The sequence below is a fragment of the Panthera tigris genome, chromosome B2, assembly GCF_018350195.1.
Source record: "Panthera tigris isolate Pti1 chromosome B2, P.tigris_Pti1_mat1.1, whole genome shotgun sequence".
NCBI lineage: Eukaryota > Metazoa > Chordata > Mammalia > Carnivora > Felidae > Panthera > Panthera tigris.
In genome coordinates, this window is record NC_056664.1 from 29574034 (window position 1) to 29584218 (window position 10185).

The following is a 10185-nucleotide window of genomic DNA, read 5'->3' on the forward strand; positions in this document are numbered from 1 at the left end:
CATTTTTACAATATTTGTTCTCGCAATCCATGAACATGGAATGCTTTAGCATTTTTTTGTGTCTTCTTCAATTTCATTTATAAGTGCTCTATAGTTTTCACCATACAGATCTTTTACTTCTTTGGTTAAGTTTATTCCTAGGTATCTTATGGTTTTTCATGTAATTGTAAAGGGATTGATTTCTTGATTTATCTTTCTGTTACTTCATTGTTGGTGTTTAGAAATACAACAGACATCTGTGCATTGATTTTATATCCTGCAGCTTTTATGAGTTCATGTATCAGTTCTAGCATTTTTTTGTGTGAAGTGTTGCAGGTTTTCCGTGTGGAGTATCATGTTGTGTATGAAGAGTGAAAGTTTGACTTCTTCCTTGCCAATTTGGATGTCTTTTATTTCTTTTTGTTGTCTGAATTCTGAGGTTAGGACTTCCAGTACTATGTTGAACAACAGCGGTGGGAGTGGACATCCCTGTTGTGTTCCTGACCTTAGGTGAAAAGCTCTCAGTTTTTCCCCACTGAGGATTATATTAACTGTGGGTCTTTCATATATGGCCTTTATGATATTGATGTATGTTCCTTCTATTCCTACTTTATTGAGGGTTTTTATCAAGAAAGAATGCTGTATTTTTCAAATGCTTTTTTTGCATCTATTGAGAGGATCATATGTTTCTTATTCTTTCTTTTATTAATGTGGTGTATCACAGTGATTGATTTGTGGATATTGAACCACCCCAGCAGCCCAGGAGTAAATCCCACTTGATTGTAGTGAATAACCCTTTTAATGTACTGTTGGATTCTATTAGAGCTAGTATCTTGTTGAGAATTTTTGCATTCATGTTCATCAGGGAAATTGGTCTGCAGTTCTCCTTTTTAGTGGGGTCTTTGGTTTTAGAATCAAAGTAATGCTGACATCATAGAATGAGTTGGGAAGTTTTCCTTCCATTTCTATTCTTTGCAATGATTTCAGAAGAATAGGTATTGCTTCTTTTTAAAATGTTTGGTAGAATTCCCCTGGGAAGCCATCTGGACTCTTGTTTGTTGGGATATTTTTGATTACTGATTCAATTTCTTTGCTGATTATGGGTCTGCCAGATTTTCTATTTCTTCCTGTTTCAGTTTGGGTAGTTTATATGTTTCTAGGAGTTGATTCATTTCTTTCAGATTGCCTAATTTGGCATATAATTGCTCAATATTATCTTGTAATTGTCTGCATTTCTGTGGTGTTGGTTGTGATCTCTCCTCTTTCATTCATGGGAGGTGCAGAGAGAGAAGGAGAGAGAGAAGCTCAAGCAGGCTCCATGTTGTCAGCCCAGAGCCTGACACAGAGCTTGAATCCCTCAAACTGTGAGATCACGACCAGAGCTGAAATCAAGAATCAGATGCTCAACCAACTGAGCCACCCAGATACCCCTCTATATTCATTTTGATGTCTGGCTAGGGGATTATCAATTTTGTTAATTCTTTCAAAGAACCATCTCCTACTTTCATTGATCTGTTCTACTGTTTTTTTTCTATGTCATTTATTTCTGCTCTAATCTTTATTATTTCCCTTCTCCTGTTAGATTTAGTTTTTATTTGCCTCCTGCTGGATTTAATATTTTTTTGCTGTTCTTTATCCAGCTTCTTTAGGTGTAAGGTTAGGTTGCATATTTGAGACTTTTCTTGCTTCTTGAGGAAGACCTGTATTGCTAAAGTTCACTCCTAGGACAGCCTTTTCTGAATCCCAAAGGTTTTGGATTGTCGTGTTTTCATTTTCATTTGCTTCCATGTATTTTTAAAATTCTCCTTTGGGCTCATGGGTGGCTCAGTCGGTTAAGCGTCTGACTTCAGCTCAGGTCATGATCTCGTGGTCTGTGAGTTTGAGCCTCGCATCAGGCTCTATGCTGATGCAGCTCAGAGCCTGGAGCCTGCTTCGGATTCTGTGTCTGCTTCTCTCTCTGCCCCCCCCCCCCCGCCACTTGTGCTCTTTCTCTCTCTATCAAAAATAAGTAAATGTAAAAATTTTTTTTAATTCTCCTTTAATTTCCTAGTTAATCCATTCATTCTTTAGTAGGGGATGTTCTTTACCCCCCATGTATTTGTGGTCTTTCCAATTTTTTTGTTGTGGTTGACTTCAAGTTTCATAGCATTGTGGTCTGGAAATATGCATGGTATGGTCTCAATCTTTTTGTAATTATTGAGGGTTGATTTGTGACCCAGTATATGATCTATTCTGGAGAATGTTCCATGTGCACTTGAAAAGAATGTGGATTCTGCTGCTTTAAGATAAAATGCTCTGAATTTGTTTGTTAAGTCCATCTGGTCCAGTACATCATTCAAAGCCATTGTTTCCTTGTTGATCTGCTTAGATGATCTGTCCATTATTGTGAGAGTTGTGTTAAAGTCCTCTACATTATTGTATTATTATCAATGAATTTCTTTAAGTTTGTTATTAATTGATTTATATATTTGGCTTCTTTCAAGTTAGGAGCATAAATATTTACAATTGTTAGATCTTCTTGTTATATAAACCCCTTTATTATGATATAGTGCCCTTCTTCATCTCCTATTACAGTCTTTGGTTTAACATATAACTTGTCTGATATAAGTGTGGCTACTCCAGCTTTCTTTTGATGTCCATTAGCATGATAAATAATTGCCACCCCTACACTTTCAATCTGGAGGTGACTTTGGGTCTAAAATGAGTCTCCTGTAAGCAGCCTATCAGTGCATCTTGTGTTTTTATCCATTCTGATACCCTATGCCTTTTGATTGGGGCATTTAGTCCATTTACATTCAGAATAATTATTGATAGATATGAATTTAGTACCATTGTATTAACTGTAAAATTGCTATTCCTGTAGATTGTCTCTGTTCCTTTCTAGTCTTTTTGCTTTTGGTCCTTCTTTCCCACTCAAAGTGTCTCCTTTAGTATTTTTTACAGAGCTGGTTTAGTGTTCACAAACCCCTTTAGTTTTCACTTGTCTTGGAAACTTTATCTCCTCTATTCTGAATGATAGCCTTGTGGATAAAATATTCTTGGCTGCATATTTTTCCCATTTAGCACATTGAATATTTCCTGCCACTCCCTTCTGGCCTGCCAAATTTCAGTCTGCTGCTAACCTTATTTGTCTACTCTTGTAGGTCAAGGACCTTTTGTCCCTAGCTGCTTTCAGAATTCTCTCTTTATCTTTGTATTTTGCAAGTTTCATTATGATATGCTGTTGTGTTGACCTGTTTTATTTTATTTTATTTTTTATTTTGAGGGGAGTTCTTGGTACCTCTTGGACTTGAATGCCTGTTTCCTTCCCCAGATTAGGGAAGTTCTCAACTATAATTTGTTCAAATAACCTTCCACCCCTCTTTCCCCCACTCTTCTCTTTCTGAGGCTCATATAATAAGCATATTATTTCACTTTATGGAATAGCTGAGTTCCCTAAGTCTACCTTCATGATTTAATAGTTTTCTTTCCCTCTCTTTTCAGCTTCATTATAGTCCATAATTTTGTTTTCTCTATCACCTATTCTCTCCGCTGCTTCTTCAATCTTCATTGTGATTATATTCAGTACCTTTTGCATCTCAGTTAAAGCATTTTTTATTTCAGCCTGACTAGTTTTTTAGATCTTTTATCTCTGCAGCAATGGTTTCTCTGGTGTCCGCTATGCTTTTTTCAAACCCAGCTAGTTTGTCTTATGACAGTTGCTCTAAATTCTTGTTCAGATATATTGCTTATATCTGTTTTGAGCAAGTCCCTGGCTATGATTTCTTCTTGAGCTTACTTTTGGGCAGAATTACTCTGTCTTGTCATTTTGGCTAAGTTTCTGTCTCTTGCATGTTTTGAAAGCTTGTTATGTTTCCTGCACCTTGGAGTGCAGTCATACATTGCCCAGGACCTGGCATTCAGGAAGTGTTTCTGGTGTATGCTGTGTGCACTCTGCTGTTGCATTTTGGCTGCTTTTTCCCACTGGTCAGTCCTCTGAAGAGCTCCTCTTTGCTTGCAGTGGGGAGTGTTTGGACCTGTACCCGCTTGATTTGTTTGTTAAATAAGCCTAGAAAAAAAGAAAAAAAGAGAAGGAAAAAAATCCTGATCCAAAAAAAGAGAAAAGGAAAAGTAACAAAAAACCAACCAAACAAAAAACTATAAACCTGATTCCAAACAAAAAGAAAAAGAAAGAAAAAGAAAAGAATAAAAGAAGCCTGATCCAAAAAGGAGAAAAGGAAATGAAGCTAACAAATAAACAAAAAACTATAAGCCTGATTCTAAAGGAAAAAAAAAAAAAAAAAAAAAAAAAAACAGAAGAAAAAAGAAAAAAAAAGTAAGCCTGGTCTTATTTCCACCAAAACTTCAGGTGCCATTTTGAAGCACTTGATGTTCAGTACACTTGGTGTATTTTGGGGTGCTGGCTGTGGTGTTCTGGAGGACAGGCTCCCTGCACTGTCTCAGAGTCAGTCTTGCCCTCAGATGCCAGGCACAGCAAGGCTGGATTTGGTGTAAGCAGAGTGCAGCCTCAACTGGGGGCCACTTTGTTGCTCTTTGAAATCCCACCATGTTGGTGACAAGAGGAAAAATGGTGCCACTCCACTCTCTCATCCCTGGACAGGAGATCTCACACTTCCTGCTGCTTAGGGAGCACTCACAGAATAGCGAGGTCATCAGTGAACCCTGCGCCAAAGCTCTCCTGCGTTTTATCTTTGACGCATAGCTAGGATTCAACACTCCAAATCTTAAAGGACCCAGCATGGGGTAGACCCCCCATCCCTCCCCCCCCCCCCCCAGTGTAGAGTCTCTCCATGCTCTGTCTGATGTCTTTTGTCCCAGCAAAATAGTCCCACATCTGCATGGTGTATGGAATTTATGGTGTAGCACTGTGAAAAGCAGCGACCAGGTTATCTACCCTCTGTGCATGCCTCAGTCCCCTGCTGATACAAGGCCATTTGCTGGCACCTGCTGGGTTTTTTGTCCTATGAAAGGCAATATAACCTCTTCCAAATGTTCTACAGGAAGGGGAATGTTCTTTCCCAGTGCGTCCTGGAGATCTCGACGCCATGCTATGCACTGTGGGGCCAGAGCCCTCCTTCTCTCCAGGAGCCCACTCCACGGCTCCGCTCCAGACAAAGCTGTGCACTTCCAACCTAAGAGTTTGAGTTCCACACTGTTTGCAAAAAACCTGCGATGATACTCAGTATCCCTTACTCCCTGGTCTGTGGTCCAGAGAGGTTTTTGTCTTGTGTGACCCAATGCCGCACTTTCTCAACCCCTCATTCTCTTCCTTTTCTCTCCACAGAAAGGGTTGCCTCTCCTCTGCAGCTCCACCACTTTTCTCTCCCCCAATTCACATCCACGCATCTCACGCCTGCCAAGCTGTCTCCCTCCAATGGTGGAGACCCTTCTGCCAGTCCTCAGATAGATTTCCTGGGTGTTCCAAGTGATCTGACCTCAATACATCTGTGTTTGAGGGACAAGGAAAGCAGGGAGTCCCCCTACTTCTCCATCATCTTAACTCCTCCCTCTTTCCTTTTTAAATGGATGACAGAGCATAAACTGAGGATGGAAAACAAAAAGGACAACATGGTGAAAAAAACACACAAAGCATATCTTTAAAAAAAAATTTTTTGGGGGGCGCCTGGGTGGCGCAGTCGGTTGAGCGTCCGACTTCAGCCAGGTCACGATCTCGCGGTCCGTGAGTTCGAGCCCCGCGTCAGGCTCTGGGCTGATGGCTCGGAGCCTGGAGCCTGCTTCCGATTCTGTGTCTCCCTCTCTCTCTGCCCCTCCCCCGTTCATGCTCTGCCTCTCTCTGTTCCAAAAATAAATAAAAAACGTTGAAAAAAAAATTTAAAAAAAAAAATTTTTTTTAACGTTTATTTATTTTTGAGACACAGAGAGACAGACCATGAATGGGGGAGTGTCAGAGAGAGAGGGAGACACAGAATCTGAAACAGGCTCCAGGCTCTGAGCTGTCAGCACAGAGCCCAACGGGGGGGCTCGAACTCACGGACCGCGAGATCATGACCTGAGCTGAAGTCGGAGGCTCAACCGACTGAGCCACCCAGGCACCCCAAAACATATCTTTTGGTGCATGGAAGCATGATATCACAGCCAATAAAACTCTTTCAAGCAAAACATATTAGAGTGGAATAAGGTGGAACAAGGAAAATATTCATGGCACAGAAGGAATTATGTGAGATTTTTATTGTTGAAGATAAACTTGCTTATATGCTATTAAAAAGGATATTGGTGACTATTGAGATGCTACAGTATTCAGAGTCTGAAACATTTTAAAAAGTAGTGAAACTTTTATTGTTTCAATGTTTATATTTACAATATGGTAGAAATTACATTATTTGCAATTACTAAACTTATTATTTAAACACTAGATTAAACAGAAACAGATGAGGGAATATACAGTTTTTCAAAATGCTTATTGAGAATATATGAGTGGAAAAGTTGAAGACCATTGCTCAAGCACACAAAGACATTTCCATACAGTGGTTCAAGGTATTTGATGAAGTCTTAACAAACTCATGAGAGAGCTTCACTCTCAAATCCAAGGATGACAGCTTCCATCAGGGGGCCAGCTTGTAGAACGATGGGTCACAGACTTAAATCATCTAGGTCTGTATTTCATAGAAGACTGTGTTTCTTTTTATGCTATTTTCTGATAAACCATATGTCATATGGAAAGACAGTTTTGTGACTCCTTATACTGACAAGAATTCTGCTGGAATTGAGGATTCAGAAAAAGAAAGGAGACTCTTGTCCATTCAGTTTGGAGAAGGACATGTTGAGGTTGGAAGACAGGCAGTGAGAAGCTGGAACTCAGGAATTTCCTAAATAAAATGCTCAGCACAAGAGAGAGAAGGAAGAATTTCACATCTGCACTAGGTCTTTACAAATCGCTCACTTGACATAAGTACTTGGTTCCAGAAATTCCTTAAGCTGTGATAAACTAATCTCTTACTCTGCAAAATAAACAGAAGTTCTAAGCCTTCAGCCTCTGCATTTTCTTTCCTTCATAGTCATCAGAACTGTCATCTCCAAACAGGCACTCAAAAAAATGACCTCTGACCAGGTAGCTGGTCCTAATGCATTAACTCAGGCAACTTACTCTTAACACATTAACTCTTCTGACCTGTGCCTTCTCATGACTATTTCATCTATTTTTTAATACACCACATGGCTGGGTCTCTCCAGCTTCTGTGGTCATATATTTTAGCTTTCCAAGAGTGACAGCTCCAGAATTTCTATATAGGGTGAGGTTGTGAATAGGCAACCTGACTGCAAGAAGATAGGTATAGAACCAACCAGACTTAAAGCCCTGTTTGTGCATGAAACACTAATGGCTAAAAGCACATAGTCTGAAGCTGGCTTCTTAGTTTACTTCCTGCTTATGGCACTTATTAGCTTTGTGAATTTGGCCAAGTTACTTGCTATCTCTGTGACTTAGTTTCCTCATTTATGAAATGAAGACAACAGTAGCACGGTGTCTTAGGGTTGTTGGATGCCAGCACAGGTTCCAACTGGCCAGATCAGATAAGAGCAAGCTGAAGAGAGACCTGCTTGAAGGACCCAAGTCTTTTCTCCACACTACCATTAGGAAATATAAATTCCCCTCAGAGGACATGTGGAAAAAAAGTGGAGGGGAGACTCCACTTGAAACTAGAAAAACAGAGAGGGGGCAATGTAATTAATATGGGCTGGAAATTTACCTACAAGGGTCCTTTAAGTTTTTCTTTTTTTTTAATTTTTAAATTGAGGCTAACATATATGAGGCTAACATAAAGTGGACACATCATAAGTATTCAAGTTGTTGAATTTTAACCTATGCTTAGACCTTTATATCCTCCATCCAGACCCTACTGTGAAGTATTCACATTGCTAAATGTAGTCCCCATCTGTCAGCATACAACATCTTATAATATTATTGACATGTTTACTATGCTGTACCTTTCATCTCCATCACTTATTTATTTTATTACTGGAAGTTTGTATCTCTGAATCTCCTTTATCTATTTTACCCATATCCCCACCCACCTCCTCTCTAGCACCATCAGTTTGTTCTCTGTATTTAAGAATGTTTTTGTTTGGGGGCTCCTGAGTGGCTCAGTTGGTTGAGCATCTGACTCTTGGTTTTAGCTCATGGTTTGTGAGTTCACGTTGGGCTGTCTACTGCCAGTACAGCCTGCTTGGGTTTCTCTCTCTCTCTCTGTTGCTCACACACACAGTCTCTCTCTCTCTTTCTCTCAAAAGTAGATATGCTTTAAAAAATGTTTTTTGATTGTCCATTGTTGTTGCTTTTTAAATATTCCATTTATAAGTATGGCATTTGTCTTTCTCTGGCTTATTTTACTTAACATAATGCCTTCTAGGTCCATCCATGTTGTCACAAATGCCAAGATCTCATTGCTTATTATAACTAAGTAATATTCCCTACATATATATCCATATACTGTGTGTATGTGTGTGTGTTTACATTGTATAACACAGGAGGCAAGGATATACAATGGAAAAAGACAGTTTTTTCAATAAATGGTGTGGGGAAAACTGGATAGTAACATGCAACAGAATGAAAATGGACCACTTTCTTACACCATACACAAAAATAAACTCAAAAATAGACTAAAGATCTAAATTTGAGACCTGAAACCATAAAACTCCTCTAAGAAAACATAAAAAGTAAGCTCTTGGATATTGCCCTTAGCAACATATTTATGGATATGTCTCCTCAGGCAAGAGAAACAAAAGCAAAAATAAACTATTGATTTGCTTTCATATCTTGGCTCTTTTAAATAATGCTGCAATGAACATAGTGGTGCATGTATCTTTTCAAACTAGTGTTTTCATTTTCTTTGCATAAATATCCAGAAGTGGCCACTCAGCATTTAGCCTCATCTAAAAGCTACAACCTGACTGCCTTCATTTCATGCATAATAATCTGTGGGTTCTGCTCAGGCAGGGACAGTATGCTGAAGGTCCCAAAGAATCAAGGGGGGATTTGCACGTGAGGGTCTCAGCTCAAGTGTCCTACCGTTTTGGTGTGACCTCCCCTTTACTTTCACCCAGCTGAGGGAATGCTTCTGGGGATATCTGTCCAGATGACCTCTATGTTTTCAAACAACACATTTTCTCCTTCATCTGAGCTCCAACAATCCTTCATGTTAGAGAAATGATATGCAGTTTCTGTTTGTGTTGCCTCCTTAACATGTGTTAGATTTTAAGATTCACCTAGGCAAACAGCAACAAAAACCCCACAGAAACCAAAAGACTGAGGACCCTGATTAGCAAAATTCTTGAGGAAAGAAGAGTGTAGAGGTGATTGATCAAAAGATTCATTCAACACAGAAGCACAAGTGACTCAGCAGGCGTGCCCACAGCATCCACATTGGGGGTGGGGGGAGATTAACTGCAGTCTAGATACCAGTAGTTCTGCAGACTTAAAGGAAACAAGAATGACAAATTCGCACAATACTCTTAATTAAATATAAAAAATGCAAAAATTAGGGTTATTCCTGAATAAAAATTAATGTATTTTAGGGAGGACTACAACTCCTGGCTCCACCATAGCCTCTGAGCCCTCCATACCCTTGATCACAGCTGCCAGGCACACTACCAAGACAACCACGGCCTCAGGAGACACCACAGTGTGTGTGTCCACAATGGGCTCCTCCCACAGGTCCTCAGAGCAACTCAACGTCTCAGGCCATCGAGGTCTCCACCACAGCTTCTGAGACCACACAACCATCACCACAGCCTCTGAGGCCACCACACCCTCCACCACAGCATCTGTATCCACCATGACCTCTACCACAGCCTCTGAAACCACCACAGGCTCTGAGACTACCTCAGTCTCCCGTACAGTTTCTGAAACCATGAAGTCCTTCACTACACTGTCTGTGCCAATGATGGCCTGCACCCCAGCCTCTGAGACTACCGTGTCCTCCATAATAACCTCTGTGCCTACCATGGTCTACAACTCAGGCTCAAAGATTACAACAGCCTCTGAGACCATCATGGCCTCTACCACCACCTCTGAGACTACAATACCTGCCAACACAGCCTCTGATATCAGTACAGTTTCCACCAAAGCCCTTGTGACAATTTTGAAGTCTGTGCCTTTTGCAGTCACCCCAATAACTGCTGACGCCACAGCATCTCTGTCCTTCACAGCCTCTGGGAGCACTGCTCCCTCCATGACGACATCTGTGCCCA